The sequence below is a fragment of the Leptodactylus fuscus genome, chromosome 7 (assembly GCF_031893055.1).
Source record: "Leptodactylus fuscus isolate aLepFus1 chromosome 7, aLepFus1.hap2, whole genome shotgun sequence".
NCBI classification, from domain to species: domain Eukaryota; kingdom Metazoa; phylum Chordata; class Amphibia; order Anura; family Leptodactylidae; genus Leptodactylus; species Leptodactylus fuscus.
Genome location: NC_134271.1, coordinates 55,490,980 through 55,510,344, shown reverse-complemented (window position 1 = coordinate 55,510,344; position 19,365 = coordinate 55,490,980).

Sequence of the window (19,365 nt, the reverse complement as noted above, 5' to 3'; positions counted from 1 at the left end):
TGAGTATGATTAAATACTGTACAATCCATCTCTATCCAATGTACACGAAAATAATGCAACAAAAAGGCCACTGGGTCAGTCTACTTAGCCATATAATATAGTTTTGCAGGTTTTTCTTTCCTTAATCTTCCATTACATTTTTGGCTGACCCAATATATTTCTGCAGGAATGCCCATCCATCAAATGTGTATGAGTCTCTCCCAAACTTCCCGCCGCACTTCTCCAGCCCAGAGGGCAAATGTCGGGAGATAACGATTGGCTAGTTGAATTTCATCTGCCCAATCCCTTTGCTCTCACATAAGTAAGTGACACCCAGTCATACCTAGCACTAACATTCTCCACTTCCCACATTCAGGACACGTGTAGAGATGAGCGAGTAGTACTCGATTGAATAGGTATTCGATCGAATACTACGGTATTCGAAATACTCGTACTCGATCGAGTACCATTCGCTATTCGAATGTAAAAGTTCGATGCAGAACCAGCATTGATTGGCCGAATGCTATACAGTCGACCAATCAACGTTGGTTCTTCTCCTACCTTTAGAAGTCTTCTCCGTGCAGCTTCCCCGCGGTGTCTTCCGGCTCTGAATTCACTCTGCCAGGCATCGGGCCTGGGCAGAGCTGACTGCGCATGTCTGCTTGTTGTGCAGGCATGCGCAGTCGGCTCTGCCCAGGCTCGATGCCTGGCAGAGTGAATGAAGAGCCGAAAGATGCCGCGGGGACGCGGCAAGGAGAAGACTGCTCGGAGGATCCAGCCCGACCCTCACTCGTGGACTTGTTAAGTATAATTTGATCGAATGTTGCCTACCCCTGAAACGAGCATTTTCCCCCCATAGACTATAATAGGGTTCGATATTCGATTTGAGTAATCGAATATTGAGGGGCTACTCGAAGCGAATATCGAACCTCGAACATTTTACTGTTCGCTCATCTCTAGACATGTGCATATCATGGTCAAACACAGCACGTATCACGAAGTTGGAAAAGACAGCTGTTAGTCAAAATGTATGTTCATCTGACAGTTCTCTTATGTCTTCGGCTAATATTACCTACAGGATGAGGTTGGGCATCAGAGACTACAGACATAGCAGCGTGATGCTGGAATTTTCTTCAGCGAATTGACATTGGCAACCTATCAAGACAAAACACTGTTACTTCTAATATGGTTAGAGAATATTTTTAACTCTTAATTGTCTGCAAATTTTAAAAGGACCTTTCATGTCCTCTGGCACGGACAGATTTATATACCACTGAAAATCTGAATTCAGCGCACTGTCAGCTTTAACGGAACATGCCCGAGTGCCAGACATATCTGTGCCATTAGTTTCAGCACAGATATCCTTTCCCCATAAGAATGGACGGTTTTAATTCTCAGCATCATTGCTGGGAAGTAAGGAACACCCCCTCTGACAGTATACTGCTATGGAAGAGTACTGTTGGTGGGGTGGGGCGTTCCTTACTGCCCAGAGATGAAACAATGCAGGAAGGCCCACCTATCTGACAGTAGGGAGATATCAGCACTGAAACTAAAAGGCACATACTAAAGGCACCAATATCTCCTGCACATCGGGAAAGCTGACAGTGCACTTAATTCAGAATATATAATACCACGGATGCTAACGGACATGAAAAATTAAAGATTAATGGTTATGTTTGTAGGAAAACCATGTAAGCCTAAGACCCCACTATGTGGAAATGCAGCATTTTTTACTGCACATTTTGTTTAAGTGCTTCATCTATATTTTCCATTCCTTTTTAAGCCACTTCCGGCTCTTAAAGGGAGTCTATCATTGGTATTTTACATTTTATAAATAATCACATCTTTCTGTGCCCTTTAGAAAAGCTATTCTAGGCATGCCTTTGCTGATGAAATCCATTTCTTCATTTTGTCCAAAATTTTTCTCATATGCTAATTAATAGAGATGAGCGAGTAGTGAAATATTCGAGATTCAATATTCATTTCGAGTAGAGCCTCAATATTGGACTACTCAATCGAATATCGAATCTCATTATAGTCCATGGGAAAAAAAATGCTTGTTTCAGGCGAAACCACTATTCGACTAAAGGAGAGTCACCAAGTCCACGAGTAGCAGGAGGAGAGTGTTTAGGAGGAGCGAAGTGCAGTTAAAGCGTAAGGACCCCATAGACTATTGGCGGGTTCACATTAGCGCTTGCCTCCCGTCCGGAAGGAGTCCGCAGGAGGACCCCCCGAACGGAATATCAACGCAACTGCAAGCGCTGGACAGTTAAGCACACGGACCCCATAGCATATAATGGGCTCCGTGTGCTTGCCGCACACTGCCCGCATGAATCATTTGTATGGTCAGTGCGTGGCAAACACACGGAGCCCATTATATGCTATGGGGTCCGTATGCTTAACTGTCCAGCGCTTGCAGTTGTGCTGATATTCCGTTTGGGGGGTCCTCCTGCGGACTCCTTCCGGACGGGAGGCAAGCGCTAATGTGACCAGGACCTTACTCATCCTGCAGAACCAGCATTGATTGGCCGAATGTTATATACTGTATAGCATTCGGCCAATAAACACTGGTTCTGAATCGAATCTTTACTTCGAATTGCAGTAGTATTCGATAGAGTACAAGTATTTCAAATATCGTAGTATTCGTTCAAATACCTACTCGATCAAATACTACTCGCTCATCTCTACTAATTAATCTTCTTGGAGTACAGGAGTCGTTACCCTTGTGATCCGGCCACACACCTACATCATCACCTAGGAGTGTTGTTTACCGCACCTTTGTTCAAATCCTTGTCCTCTTCATCACTTTTATCAGCAGCCTCTCTCATTGGCGCAAATGAAACTTTGCACATACACTGTACGCTCGGCCACTTTGGCTTCAGGCTGAGTGTTCAGCACATGCTCCATGCGCCATCTTTAATTTCTTCTTGCACAAGTATATCGCACTGATTTTTTGGGAAGCAAAGATGCCCAATGGAATTGATTCAAACTGATGATGAGATCTGAACAGTAGAAGAGAAAACTGCAGAGTGAAACAGCCAATGCCATAGAAAGTCAGCATTGTCCGTGTGCCCTTTAGAATATTTTCATGTCTTTCAGTTGGGTTCCTTGTTGAATGCAAGAACTACCCAACAATTCATTTAAACTACCAGTACTGACCCCCATTTCATTTTGTGGTGCACGGCTTCACTCAGATATTCCACAATTAATAATAATTGTAATTATTGAGCATCTTAGATCCATGTGCCAAAAAATGGTTGGAGATGGGTTATGGCCATTCACCTACTTTTCAAGCAGCCTTGAAATGATCTTCTTATCCATTATATTACTTTCCAGCCTTGATACTCTTCCACTCAATCCTACATATTGACACAATATATAACTTGAGATTAAGATGGTGTTTTCCCAATTGAGACTTTTATATTAGCCATCAGTGAACTCTCTTCTCCTCAAAGTCATTACATTTCCGAATGGCTAAAGTTGCCTTTGCCCTAATGGTTTAGGAAAGCCGTTACTGTATATACTACCAACGCAAGGTTAGTAAATAATTGATTTGCATCTTATGCATCTAAATGTCATAAGTAATGGTTTGCAGCTGGATTGTACTTCTTGTATCGGAATAAGGTGCTCAAATCATATCTTCTACTGAAGGAAAGAGGATTTACCTATTGATTGACATTATGAGCCAGTCAGAACGACTACAACAGGTAGTATATATCTTGTTGTATGTTGATGGCTGCCAAAGTCTGAGAGAGAAAGTGATATACACTCCCAAGGAGATCTTCTGCAGGGGAAAAGTAATGGGTTTAAAAAAAAAGAAAGACTGAAACCCTTAATGGTGTGAGATCAATATTATTACTATTACAGGTAAAATCTCATAGCATCTATTATTAAGACCAGCTGAAATAAGATGTTTCAAAAAGTAGGAATATTCTGTGGATCATTCTAAGTAAAAGGAATTCAAAGAACAGCCTGTATGAGCAAGAATTATGTGAATTTCCTTATCCACTCTCAGCAGATCTCTAGATGCCAAAGGACAAAGCCTAGTGTGATACTGAAGAATGTTTTTCTTTTCCATTGCTACATTCTAAAATTATAACTTTTTTTATTTTAAATGTTCATATACCCATATAAGGGCTGATTTTTTTTTGTGTAATGAGTTTATTGCACCATTTTGGGGAAAAAAAAATATCTTGTTGATTTAAATTTATTACCCACTTTCTTATCAGGAGGTCAATAAAGCCATTTTTGTCCTCCTTATTATATGTTCTAAATTTAATGTGTGGACATCATAAATTATGTTCTACTTTTGCACGATAAAATTACTTACTTTCCAAAAATTTATTTATTTTAGTGGCAATATATTTTGAGAGCCATAACTTTTTATTTTTCCCATCATTAGCTGTGTGAGGGCTTGTATTTTGCAGGAACATCTGTCATTTCTATTGGTATTGTTTTTTTTTTTAGTTTTTTTTTTATTAGGCAAAGTAATCAAAAGATAGCAATTTTGTTGTTTTTCTGTAATTTTATTTATGTCGTTTGGGATAAATAAGATTCTATTTTTATAAAATGGGTTGTTATGGACACATTAATACCACATATAGCTATATTTTTTATCATTTTTATGATATATTGGGAAATATCGGGAAAATGGCTATTTATTATTTTATTTTTTATTTTATCCAACTTTTTTTTTTTACATTTACGCTTAGTCCCATACTGTGTCTTGAACACAAGGTGACACAATTGCTATTATTACAACACAGGCAAAATTTTAAGAGATCGTTGTAAGGGCAATATGGGGCTTTCAGTAGAACCCCCAACACCATGGCGATACATTTCCATCCCGCAATCACATTGTGGGGATGCAAATGGGAGCAGCAAACTATTAATGTCACACCTGAAATATTCCAGTCAATCGGGTCACAGTCTAACCCTTGCAGATACTATGACAACAAATCTGAGTTACCATAGGATTGATCATTGTTCAAACTCTTTCCAACTCATAGTCATGGGAGTTGCAATGCAAGTCTCGCCAGCACAACACCCTTTGCTTTATCCAGATACAAAAGAAAAGCCAACTCATTACTTGATAGCAAAGATTATACACTCAATAGGTCAGATCTTTGCTGTTGGACTACTGTGGTACGGACTATGTATGATTGGGATAGCAAATTAAACACATTTGCAATGTTTTTATTGCCCCATGTATCATAAAATAAATCATCTTTATGGAAATCCTATCGTTTTATATATAAAGCTCATTTACAAACCTATGTGGTTCCATAGTTATAAAAGTACTGTAAACCAATGTGAAAGTTAATCTTAAGCAAAGTATTTCAAACTCTTATTATACAACCTCTTGAGGTGTGATGAGTGAAATATCCTGCTTCTAACCCTCTAAGAGAGTATCTATGTGCCAATTTTCACTGCAAAAAATGGAGATCCATTGCAAGCAAGAGGAAACCTCATAGCATGGCTTTGTTTCAGAATATATATCTAATAGTGAAGCTAGTGTGAAGTTTATAATCATGTAATATATGAAAAACATTGTTATTAGAGATGAGCGAGTAGTTAAATACTCGATATTCGATATTCGTTTCAAGTAGCCCCTCAATATTCGACTACTTGAATCGAATCCTATTATAGTCTATGGGGGGAAAATGCTCGTTTCAGGGGTAGGCAACATTCGATCAAATTATACTTACCAAGTCCACGAGTGAGGGTCGGGTTGGATTCTCCGAGAAGTCTTCTCCGTACAGCATCCCCGCAGCATCTTCTGGCTCTGAATTCACTCTGCCAGGCATTGGGCCTGGGCAGAGCTGACTGCACATGCCCGCACTACAAGAAAATGGCCGCTTACAGTCAAAGCGCGGGCATGCGCAGTCGGCTCTGCCCAGGTCCGATGCCTGGCAGAGTGAATTCAAAGCTAGAAGACGCCGCGGGGACGCTGCACAGAGAAGACTTCTAAAGGTAAAAGAAGAACCAGCGTTGATTGGCCGACTGTATAGCATTCAGACAATCAATGCTGGTTCTGCATCAAATCTTTCTATTCGAATAGCGAGTGGTACTTGATCGAGTACGAGTATTTCGAATACCTACTCGATCAAATACTACTCGCTCATCTCTAATTGTTATCCTTAAAAGCTGAATGCTAGATATAGTTGCTTATGCTTGAAACTGGTATAATGTTATATAATAAGAGGTCGCCTGCATCCAAGATGGGTGAAAGAAAAACAAATGCTTAGCTTGCTGCCAGAAGACATCTCCCCAAGGTTACCACGCAGGACCGGGAGCAGCTGGCTGTATATGGAACTGCTTAAACTTTTTCTGTTTGATTGAGATGTACTATACCAATCAGGAATGAATATGAAAACTTATGTTGTTGTTATATCACTTCCTTTCTCTGCTACTATTTAACCCCTTTGCTTTTAATAAAAAGTGCATCAGCACTCATTCCTTAGCTGAGAGAAGAACCGATACCAACATATAGAGTGGTGTGACTTCTTTACCGCCTGGCACTCATTCTAATTAATTAGGACGATGACAGTTACCCAGGATTATTGGTCAATTAGTCATAAACGCGACTCTGACCTTATCACTAGGACAGCAAGAACCCCCATCAGTTTCCCTTATGGTGGCCTATTATGTTTGTCCTAATTTGCATACCTATGTATCTCTATAGATACAGACTACAAACTAACCTTGCATATAGTCTGATCCTGAAGGCAAGTGTTTAAACCTCTTCTTATATAACCTATTAAGGCAATTAATCTAATAAAGTAGCGTATCCTGCTCTTGACATCCTTTAGTTAATGAGAAGGCCTATGTCCTTATATACAGATGTTCACTTTAAAACAGTGGACATCCATTGCAGATAAGAGAACTCTCAATAGCATTGTTCTCCTTTACAATATAGTTAATGGAGATTAAAGCATTAATAACGCCTGTAATGAACTTGTCTCACGATGACCTGTAATCTTTATCCAAATGGGGAAACTACTTTAAAAATAGTTTCTTAATGTCCTTTGAAATCCTGGTGTGTGATGCACAATAGGATAGTTTTGATAGATTCCTCTAACAATTTCAGTAGTTTGAGATATAGGATATATGTGGAGAGAATGTGTAATATATTTAGAGGATATGACAGACATTTGAGAAGAAGCTACATCATTTGAAGGACTTATATGATAAATTGAATATTTTGAGTTCAATTCACATAGAAATTGGAAGCTACTGAAGGGATTTGCCTAGTGGAACTGTGTGTTAGAAATCTTTATATTTATCTGAACCTCTGGGACAGGAAATGAATGGTCTTTGTAATGTGCCGCATGTTGAATACCGAGGTACATCAGAAAGGCTCCTACAAATTATCCGTTAAGCTAAACAGCAATTTATAGTTCAAAAATAGGAAACAAGAAATTTCCTGACTATAAAAAAGATATTTTTTATTATCTATTTTTGTAAAATTAATTTATTAATTAAATGGGTTGACAAAATAATAATTTAGATTAATGTGATGTCTATTTTCAGCTCGAGATATGACATACATATAGAAAGGCAGATAATCACTAGGGGTGATTCGGATAGAACTGGTTTTGAAAACTTTTTTTGGCTCACCACATACAATACACCGAGGTCTGAGGTTGAAGAAGTTCAGCCCATAACAAACCAGAAGGCCGAACCTCATGAATATTCATTGAAACAAATCTTGTGAGGTTTGCCCATCTCTAGTAGTCACATTTTGGGTAGTCCTTTATAAACTGGCCACAGGTTGTTCTGCTTTTGCAAGAATATAGCATTGACTGTAATTCATAACAATTGTTGTGCAGCACCACTATGAGGTAAATGAAACACACTTTACACTCCCTTCTGAAGAGAAATAAAGAAACAGAGTCATTGTAGACACTCTGTGTTCTGGCTAATGGATTAAAGAGTTGCATAATAGGCCACCTCAATTAAAGAGGGGAGCCTAGGTTGAAATGGTCATGCTCAATAATGTCTCTACTCCTACAGTCTGGCCCATTCTCTGTGGAATCAGAACTACTGGTGTATCAGAAGTGGCATGTGGTGCATTCATCACCTGAATTACTGTAGCTACCAGCCTTCCACCCTCCTGCAGATCACTTTGCACCTGCTTTGGACTCACAGGTTATCAACATCCCCCCACATCCTTTCTCGACCCTGCACCCTGTTTCGGAGCCCCAAAACTAACTAAAGGGCCAGATCCAGTCTCAACACTCTCCTGTTTGTTCTTGGGTGGAGGCAGAAGATATTGGTGTGACCCCTGCACTGTCTTCTTATGCAATCCCTGACATGGAAGACTCTGATACCCTTATTCTCAGATTCTGAATCTGGAGACTCTGCCCAGGACCACCTGCAAATTTCACAACAGTGGTCCCATTTTATAGCTCAACTTAAGAAAGAATCACTTTAAGTTTCTTATTGCAAGGACATAACAAGGACATCTCATACTAAAATTTCTATGTTCCAGGAAAACTTGCATCATTTTGCTTCTAAAGTCAAGTCTCTGGAAGATGATTACAACAGTATCCAAACATACATTTACCAATTTCAAACTATCCTCTCGCAATCCTCTGCTGTTATGGACATACAGCGTTACCTGGAGGACCTTGATAACAGGGGTAGGCACAGCAATTTTAGAGGCAAGGGTTTGCCAAATGTACATGTAACCCTGGAAGTTATTTTCAATCAGATTCTTCTGAAACGGCCTACTCATAAGATCAAATTTGATAGGAACCATAAAACTCTACACTCTAAGGGCTCCATGACTAACCCCCAAGACATCACCTTCTGTGTCCATGAGTTTACTCTGAAAGAAGCCATAAAGGCTAAGGCACAGCACTTGAGGTACATTGAATTTGATGGAGCCAAAATTCAGCTATATTACAGATGGGGATTTCCTTTTGCAGCCTGTGCTGACTTGAGGTACTTAGTAACTCATGACATGCAGCATCTATACCTTTACACACGCCAGCGATACTACGAAGTGTCATAAATTTCGCATGCGCTTGGCTAAAAATTTAAGAGATAATTAGATCTCCTTCACTCCCCATTCTGTTGGTGACTTGAGAGGGTGCTTAAATAACCACCCTGATTCTATTGCGAGGACTTCAAGAACTACTACACTAACTTCTACAACATTCCCCCTTGAATTTCCACCAACTTAGTGGGTGAGTCACAAAACCTTGGGAATTATTTAGCAGACTGCCATCTACCTATGCTCCCTCCTGAAGCACTGGCTTGCCTCAATGCCCTTATCTATGATGAGGAACTCTTAGGAGTTCTAAAGGACCTGCCAATGGTAGGATGCATGATTGGACTCATTTATATTGTAAGACCTTCAAGAAAGATTTGATTCCACATATGAGGTGACTATTCAACTCTTTTCTAGAGGTCCACCTGATTCTGCCAATGATGCTCCAGTAATTTATAGCCATTTTACTTAAGCTACATATTGTTTAATCAGTTGAATGTTTGGCTTTTCTCTTTTGACCAAAAGGACAAGGTGGGATTTATTCTTTGTGGTCAGGGGGTAGACATCACCAGAAGGACAGTGGACTTGATTGAGGTTGCCAATTGCCAGAGTGTTCCTGCCCTCATTCTCAGTTTGGCTGCAGAGAAGACCTTCAGTCACATTGGCGGCTCTTTTATGATGACTTCATTGGAGTTTTGCTTTGGGTTCAGGGCCTTTCTCATGGCGATTCAGATGTTATACTCTAACCCTGAGGTGGTGCTGAAGCTTCCTCATTTATCCTCTGGGTTAGAGATGAGCGAACACTAAAATGTTCGAGGTTCGAAATTCGATTCGAACAGCCGCTCAATGTTCGTGTGTTCGAATGGGTTTCGAACCCCATTATAGTCTATGGGGAACAGATACTCGTTAAGGGGGAAACCCAAATCCGTGTCTGGAGGGTCACCAAGTCCACTATGACACCCCAGGAAATGATGCCAACACCTCTGGAATGACACTGGGACAGCAGGGGAAGCATGCCTGGGGGCATCTAACACACCAAAGACCCTCTATTACCCCAACATCACTGCCTAACAACTACACACTTTCCACATTCAAAAAAACCTCTATCAAAGTGGGAAAATACCTGGAAACCTTCTTTACTCCCCAAATGGATGGACACAAACCCCAATTTAAGCTCAACAAACAGTAACAACCACCCCTTTAAATCACGTTCCCCATGACAACCACAAATGGAATAGGCAATGGGAATTCCAAAAGCCCTCACCCTTAACTGTCATTTTGAGTGTGTGTGTGATGTGGTAAGACCTTCCAAAATTCACTTTTCTAGCCCTTAACATGAGCCCTTCCAAACAAAGTTACATGACCTTAAGCTGAGCTACCAGCAGAGATTGAGGCCCTTGGCATGAGTAGAGCCTTGCACCAGCAGTGTTTTTGGCACTTAGGGTGAGTTGAGCCTTGTACCAGCGTGTGTCCCTTAACATCAGGCGGGCCCTAAGTTCTGCGCTTTGCACAAAAGTTCCACATTAACTAGGCTGAATGGTACAAAGATTAGTAGGCCCGAGAACCAGGAACAGGTCTTGCAATGGCTGTCGGATAACGCTTAAAGCACATTGTCCACCAGCCAGTCAGCCTCTACCTCCTCTTACCCAACAGTCTTGTCCTCCTTCCACCCAAAATTCCCAATCTTCTCAGAACAATAACCCCAACTGTCCCTGCTCCCCAGAGCTGTTCTCCCTTCCTTTGACTGTACCGCAACCTGCCCCTCCATTTCGCGATTCCACGGACCTAACAGACGAGTATCTGTGTCCAGATGCTCAAACACTAGAGTCTCCTCCATTCCATCTCCGGTCGATTTGGTGGCGGATGACCAGCAACCCACCCTCATCGACGACGATGAGACGCAGTTGCTGTCAGGGCAGCCAGTTGACATGCGCATTGTGCAGGAGGAGGAGGCGAGACAGGAGTTGGAAGAGGAGGTGGTGGACGACGAGGACACCGACCCCACCTGGACAAGGCAGATGTCAAGCTGGGAAAGTAGTGTGGATGTTGAGGCAGGTGCAGCACCAAAAAGGGTAGCTAGAGGCAGAGACATGTCCAGAGGCAGAGGTCAGCTGCTTTGCCGAAGCCAGGCCAGACCCGGAATGTCCGAAGATGTTCCCTTTTGTACCCAGCCCAGAAAAACTCCCCCATCGAGGGCACGTTTCTTGAAGGTGTAGAGTTTTTTCAAGGAATGCGCCGAGGACAGATATAGTGTCGTCTACACAATTTGCCTCTCGAAATCGAGTAGGGGCCCTGAGAAGAGCAACCTGTCCACCACTTCAATGCACCGTCATTTGGAATCCAAGCAATGGAATCAGTGGCAGGCAGCAACGGCAGGACAAACGTCGCCCGCCGTTCATGCCACTGCCTCTGCTCACAGTGCTGGCGATGCACTCCAGAGGACGAGCCAGGACATCACTTCATCTGCCTCCGCCACTTTGTTGACTTCTCCCTCATCCTCCCCTGTTTCTGTCTTATCTCCTTCTCCTGCACCATCAAAGGCACCATCAGGCGCTTCTTTACAACAACCCACCATCTCTCAGACATTGGAGCGCCGGCAGAAATACACCGCTAACCACCCACCCACGCAAGCCTAGAACGCCAACATCACTAAACTGCTGGCCCAGGAGAGGTTGGCGTTCCGGCTTGTTGAAACTCCCGCCTTCCCGGACCTGATGGCAACTGTGGCACCTCACTATGCCGTCCCTAGCCGTCTCAACTTCTCCCGGTGTGGCGTCCCCGCCTTGCACCAGCACGTGTCACTCAACATCAGGTGGGCCCTTAGTTCCGCGCTTTGCTGCAAGGTCCACTTGACCACCGACACTTGGACAAGCGCCTGTGGTCAGGGATGCTGCAGTGCTTATCTTTAATGACAGGCAGGGTGAATGTGGTGGAGTCTGTTCCCCGGGTGCAAACTGGGGTGGCCTATCTCCTCTCCCAGGCCAAAATTCATGGCAGGAGTAGACTGAAACCCTACGACGCTGCAACCTCCACCACAGCTACTAGCGGCAAACGCTAAAACACTGGTGTGGGGAGACGTCAGCAGGCGGTGCTGAAGCTCATCAGCTTGGGGGACAGACAGCACAGTGCCTCCGAGGTCAGGGATGCCATCCTGGCTGAGATGGCATTTTTTTTTCCCTGCTACACCTGGGGCCTGGCATTTTTACGCCTGTGATAATGGCTGGAACCTGGTAGCGGCTCTGGAGCTTGCCAGCCTCCAACACGTTCCATGTTTGGCCCACGTCTAACCTAGTGGTGCAAAGTTTTTTAAAAACATACCCAAATGTACCGAAGCTACTGTTGAAAATGCGGCGCTTGTGCGCCCACTTTTGCAAGTGCACAGGAGTCGCTGCTAGCCTAAAAACACTCTAGCAAGGCCTACATCTGTCCAAACACAGGCTGTTGTCCGTCATTCACACACGCTGAAACCCTACAATACCATATCTTGAGCAGGGTGTGTGAGCTGCACAGACCTTTGATGGAGTTCCATCTACAAAACCCAAGGGTTCCTCAAAGTCAGCAACCAAAGTTTCTGCACCATGAGTTTCCAGGGGTGGCAGAGTTATGGCTAGGGGAAGAGGCATGGATAGGGATGATGTCTAGGGGCAAAAGCAGTGTGGATGTGGAGGCAAGCTAAGCAGGAAAAACTGGGGGTACAAGCTAAGGCATGGACTGGGGTGATGTCTAGGGGCAAAAGCAGTGTGGATGTGGAGGCAAGCTAAGCAGGAAAAACTGGGGATACAAGCTAAGGCATGGACTGGGGTGATGTCTAGGGGCAAAAGCAGTGTGGATGTGGAGGCAAGCTAAGCAGGAAAAACTGGGGGTACAAGCTAAGGCATGGACTGGGGTGATGTCTAGGGGCAAAAGCAGTGTGGATGTGGAGGCAAGCTAAGCAGGAAAAACTGGGGGTACAAGCTAAGGCATGGACTGGGGTGATGTCTAGGGGCAAAAGCAGTGTGGATGTGGAGGCAAGCTAAGCAGGAAAAACTGGGGGTACAAGCTAAGGCATGGACTGGGGTAATGTCTAGGGGCAAAAGCAGTGTGGATGTGGAGGCAAGCAAAGCAGGGAAAATGGTGGCTAGAGGCAAAGGGATGTCCATAGGCAGCAAGGGCAAAGATGCAAAACTCTCCCGTTTCAAGAATTTTCCTGACTTGTTTCCCCACAAAACATTCCTGGGAGGAGGGCTGAAACACCACCCTCCTCCTCCTCCGCTGTTAGATTTACCCCAGCTACGAGCTGAAAACGCTGCAACACTGGTGTGGGGAGACGTCAGCAGGCTGGGCTGAAGCTCATCAGCTTGGGAGACGGACAGCACACTGCCTCTGAGGTCAGGGATGCCATCCTGGATGAGATGGCAATTTGTTTATCCCCGCTGCCCCTGGGGCCAGGTTTTTTAGCTTGTTGGAGGGCTCTGGAGCTTGCCAGCCTCCAACACGTTCCATGCCTGGCCCACATGTTCAATGTAGTGGTGCAATGATTTTTAAAAACATACCCCAAATTAGCTGAGCTAAGGGTGAAAGTGCGGCACTTGGACACCCACTTTCCCAAGTCTACAGTACCTGGAGCTAGCCGCAATACACTCCAGCAAGGCCTACATCTGCCTGAAGCACCTACTGTTGTGCGAGGTCACCACACGCTCTAACCCTAGATACCGTATGTTCAGTAGGGTGTGTGAGCAGCAGAGACCTTTGATGGAGTACCAGCTACAAAACCCAAGGGTTCCTCAGAGTCAGCTCCCTCACTTTCTGCACCATGAGTTTCCATGGGTGGCAGACTTATGGCTAGAGGCACAGGCATGGATAGGGGTGATGTGTAGGGGCAAAAGCAGTGTGGATGTGGAGGCAAGCTAAGCAGCAAAAACTGGGGGGTACAAGCAGCCGGTGACATCATCACTGACAAGCACAGCTGTCTGTCAGCTGACAGGCTGACTTTCACCAAAATGAACAGACAATGGATAGACTCATCATATACATGTCAGTTACATGACAAATTTAGTGCAATTTGCAAGTCCAAGATGGTTTGGAGATCTGCGGAGAGGAATCTCACCACCTCTTGCGGGTGCCATCATTTGGAAGGCAAGCCCTGGGCTCAGTGGGTGAGAGCAAGCGCAGGATAATCGTTGTTTGGCCTGGCGGCCACTGCCTCTTCCACTGTTGACAGGGCTGGCGCTGCAGTCCAGACCAGGAGCCAGGACACCTCCACATCTGCCTCTGACACTTTGGGGAGTTCACCCTTATCCTCACCTTTTCCTGCCATTTCTCCTTTTGCCCGCGTCATCATGCGCCTCTTCCCAGCAACTCCCCATCTCCCAAGCCTTTCATTTCATGCTAAAGTACAGCGCAACCCACCCACATGCCCAAGGCTTCAACGGCCTCATCTCAAGAAATCTGGCCCAGGAGATGTTGGAATCCCGGCTGGGGGACACTCTGCCCTTTTTGGGCAGAGTGTCTACTGCGCCACCGCACTGTGCCGTCCACACCAGCACTTTCCCCCAAACATGAGGCGGTCCCTAAATTCAGCGCTTAGCCCTAAAGTTCCATGTGACCAGTTACGAATGGACAAGTGCATGCGGACAGGGACGCTACCTTTCAATTTGGGCACAGTGGTTGAATGTAGTTGAGGCGTGGACCGGGTCGCAAAATGTGGTGGCCTGACTTGTCTCCCCACACAACATTCCTGGGAGGAGGGCTGAAACACCACCCTCCTCCGCTGTTAAATTGACCCCAGCTACGAGCTGGAAACGCTGCAACACTGGTGTGGGGAGACGTCAGCGGGCCGTGCTGAAGCTCATCAGCTTGGGGGCCAGACAGCACACTGCCTACAAAGTGAGTCATGCCATCCTCGATGAGACGGCAATGTGGTTTTTGCCACTGCACCTGGGCCCAGGCATGTTGTCATGTGTGATAATGGCCGTAACCTGGGATTGGCTCTGTAGCTTGGCAGCCTGCAACATATTCCATGCCTGGGCCACTTTTTTAACTCATTGCTGCTAATCTTTTGAAAAAGGTACCCCAATGTTCCTGAGCTACTGGTGAAAGTGTGGCGCTTGTGCGGATAGTTTTTAAAGTGTATAGTTGCCGCTGCTAGCCTCTATGCACTCCTACAACGCCTGTACCTGCTGGAACAACGGCTGTTGTGCGACGTCTCCACACTGCTGGCACTAAACATATCATGTGTTGAGCAGAGTGTGTGAGCAGCACAGACCTTTGATGTAGTTCCAACTCCAAAACCCTCGGGTTCGTCAAAGTCAACTCCCTCAGTTGCTCAACCATGAGTGGCCATGGGTGGCAGACTTATGTGAAATCCCATCCCATCCATTGCACTGGACACGAAACATTAGCATGCGCTCAGCACAACTTCGGATATGGCAGATGCGTTAAGCAGGGTGCAGGGTACAACACAGACCAGGCCCGAGCACCAGGAACAGGTGTTAGAAATACTGCAGCATCTGCCATTTCCTTCCAATTTTGGGGTTTTGGACCCGCCACCGACTTGTCTGGACCTAAGTGGGGATCATGAGACACAGTTGCCATCAAGGCAAGCTGTGGTCATGTGCGGTTTGCAGTAAGGGGGCAGTGCGCAATTGGAAGAGGAGTTGGTGGATGACGAGGCCACCGACCCCACATGGACAGGGGTGATGTCTAGGGGCTAAAGCAGTGTAGATGTAGAGGGAAGCTAAATCAACAAAAAACCTGGGTAGAAGCAAAGGCATAAACTGGGGTGATGTTTAGGGGTGAAAGCAGAGTAGATGTGGAGGGAAGCTAAGCAGCAAAAACAGTGGGTAGAAGCAAAGGCATGCAAAACTCTACCCTGTTGGAAGACTTATTCCTAGGTCTGGAACACGTTAATGGCCCCCCTGGACAAATTACTGCCACTCAGGGGCCTAGTGTCACCAGGAGGGACAAGTATAGGCGCATGTTGTGGGAATACCTGGCCGACACCAGCTCTGTCCTCTCCGATCCCTCTGTGCTCTACAGCCTAAACTTATTTTCTCATCTTTTTTTCTGAACTGCACATCTCTTGCCTGCTTCCTTTGGGATCTTAGAAATGGTGGTCCACTTCCACAGATGGTAACTTCAATAGACAGTGTAACGGGAGTAGCTGAGGGATCGCTGTCTTAACCACTTTTTGGCACAAAATTAACTTCCAAAGCCAAATATGGTGCAAGTATATGATGCAAGGACACCTACACACCTATCTCTGACACATTGGGGAGTTCACCCTCATGCGCCCTTTTGGCCTGCACCATCATGCGCCTCTTCCCAGCCACTCCACATTTCCCAAGCTTTTCATTGCAGGCAGAAGTACAATACAACCCACCCCCATGCCCAAGCCTGTAACAGCCTCATCGATAAACTGCTGGCCCTGGAGATGTTGGTGTTTGTTTATGCTTCTGGAGACCCAGGCCTTCCGTCAGCAGATGGCAGCTGGGGCACCTCCCTATGCTGGGCCTAGCCGTTACTACTTCTCTTGGTGTGCTGTCTCTGCCTTGCGCCTGCATGTGTCCCATAACATCAGTCGGGCCCAGAGCTCTGCGCTTTGCTGCAAGGTCCACTTGACCACCGACACATGGACAAGCGCCTGTGGTCAGGGATGCTGCAGTGCTTATCTTTAATGACAGGCAGGGTGAATGTGGTGGAGTCTGTTCCCCGGGTGCAAACTGGGGTGGCCTATCTCCTCTCCCAGGCCAAAATTCATGGCAGGAGTAGACTGAAACCCTACGAAGCTGCAACCTCCACCCCAGCTACTAGCGGAAAACACTGTAACACTGGCATGGGGAGATGTCAGTAGGCCGTGCTGAAACTGATCAGCTTGGGGGACAGACAGCACAGTGCCTCCGAGGTCAGGGATGCCATCCTGGCTGAGATGGCATTTTTTTTTCCCTGCTACACCTGGGGCCTGGCATTTTTGCGCCTGTGATAATGGCTGGAACCTGGTAGCAGATCTGGAGCTTGCCAGACTCAAACACGGTCCACGCATGGCCCACGTTTTCCAACTTGTTGGTGCCATGTTTCTTTGAAACCTACACCATTGTGCCTGATATACAGGTCAAAGTGGGGCCATTTTCGTAAGTGAGAACTAGCCTCTGCTAGGCAGAAAACATTCAGAGCACACTCCTCTCATCTTCGCACCGTTGGCTGGCGGAGGAAGACGAGGGGGTTGGAGTGGCATCTGATGTCCCTATCCCACACGAGGCTAGAGGGTGCACTTCAGTGCATCCCATTGCTTCACCACAAATGGTGTGAAGGGGAGTGGAAAATGGAGGAAATGGAGAGTGACCCTTACAGTTGGGGCCAGCAAAGGCATGCCAAGTAACACACTGGCACACATGGCTGACTTCATCTTGGGTTGCTTTTCAACACATATTTCACATCATGAAGAACAAATAATACTGGATTTTTTCAAGCCTCGAACCCCGGTCTAGGTCTAATGTCTGTTCCTTTCTTATATTAGGGGAGAGGGAAAAAAAATTACTTCAGTGATACGTTTAGCGTACATAGACTGACTATTAATGTGTATCCCACTTAGTGTTGTTAGGGTTACACACCGTCACAACCTGGCTAAAGCTTCTATAGCTGTTAATAAAGTCAACATAACTTTACGGTATCCAAAAAGACAGCTGGTACCGACAGAGAGCAAGACAAATGTCACCCAAAGCTGTGAGCTCTGAACACCCACAGTGACTTTGGCGTCATCATCATTATAAGGGAGCGGGTGGTAATAAATAACTTGGCAGTGCCTAAAACCCAAAAAGCTTATACAACTATATTTACATTAAGATACACAAATGAAACTTTTCAGTAGCATGTCATGAGACAAGCTGATAAGCTCTTCCTTTGTGCAGTGCTATTTGAAAGTTAAACGCTGCCTTTATTTTAATTCTGGAGAAGGTGCAGACATTAGATTTAGAACATGTTGTCTTCATTGTCCAAATCCTCTATATAGGTAACGTGTTTTTCGGGCCGAGCTGTCTGGGAACGAGCTGGTGCAGCACTGACAACCTGGGTGAATATGGCAAGAGCCTGAGATGTAGGGTGAATGAATCCCCAAATTATTTGTGGAATTCCCAGTGAGACAATGGCACTGTATACCAGTATTAAAAATTGTGGGTGCACATAACCCCCATATATTCTTTGAATTCCCAGTGAGACAAAGGAACTGTATAGCAGTATTAAAAATTGTGGGTGCACGTAACCCCCATATATTCTTTGAATTCCCAGTCAGACAATGGCACTGTATACCAGTATTAAAAATTGTGGGTGCACATAACCCCCATATATTCTTTGAATTCCCAGTCAGACAATGGCACTATATACCAGTAGTAAAAATTGTGGGTGCACATAACCCCAATATATTCTTTGAATTCCCAGTCAGACAATGGCACTGTATACCAGTATTAAAAATTGTGGGTGCACATAACCCCCATATATTCTTTGAATTCCCAGTCAGACAATGGCACTGTATACCAGTATTAAAAATTGTGGGTGCACATAACCCCCATATATTCTTTGAATTCCCAGTGAGACAATGGAACTGTATAGCAGTATTAAAAATTGTGGGTGCACGTAACCCCCATATATTCTTTGAATTCCCAGTCAGACAATGGCACTGTATACCAGTATTAAAAATTGTGGGTGCACATAACCCCCATATATTCTTTGAATTCCCAGTGAGACAAAGGAACTGTATAGCAGTATTAAAAATTGTGGGTGCACGTAACCCCCATATATTCTTTGAATTCCCAGTCAGACAATGGCACTGTATACCAGTATTAAAAATTGTGGGTGCACATAACCCCCATATATTCTTTGAATTCCCAGTCAGACAATGGCACTATATACCAGTAGTAAAAATTGTGGGTGCACGTAACCCCCATATATTCTTTGAATTCCCAGTCAGACAATGGCACTGTATACCAGTATTAAAAATTGTGGGTGCACATAACCCCCATATATTCTTTGAATTCCCAGTCAGACAATGGCACTATATACCAGTAGTAAAAATTGTGGGTGCACATAACCCCCATATATTCTTTGAATTCCCAGTCAGACAATGGCACTGTATACCAGTATTAAAAATTGTGGGTGCACATAACCCCCATATATTCTTTGAATTCCCAGTCAGACAATGGCACTATATACCAGTAGTAAAAATTGTGGGTGCACATAACCCCAATATATTCTTTGAATTCCCAGTCAGACAATGGCACTGTATACCAGTATTAAAAATTGTGGGTGCACATAACCCCCATATATTCTTTGAATTCCCAGTGAGACAATGGAACTGTATAGCAGTAGCAAAAATTGTGGGTGCACGTAACCCCCATATATTCTTTGAATTCCCAGTC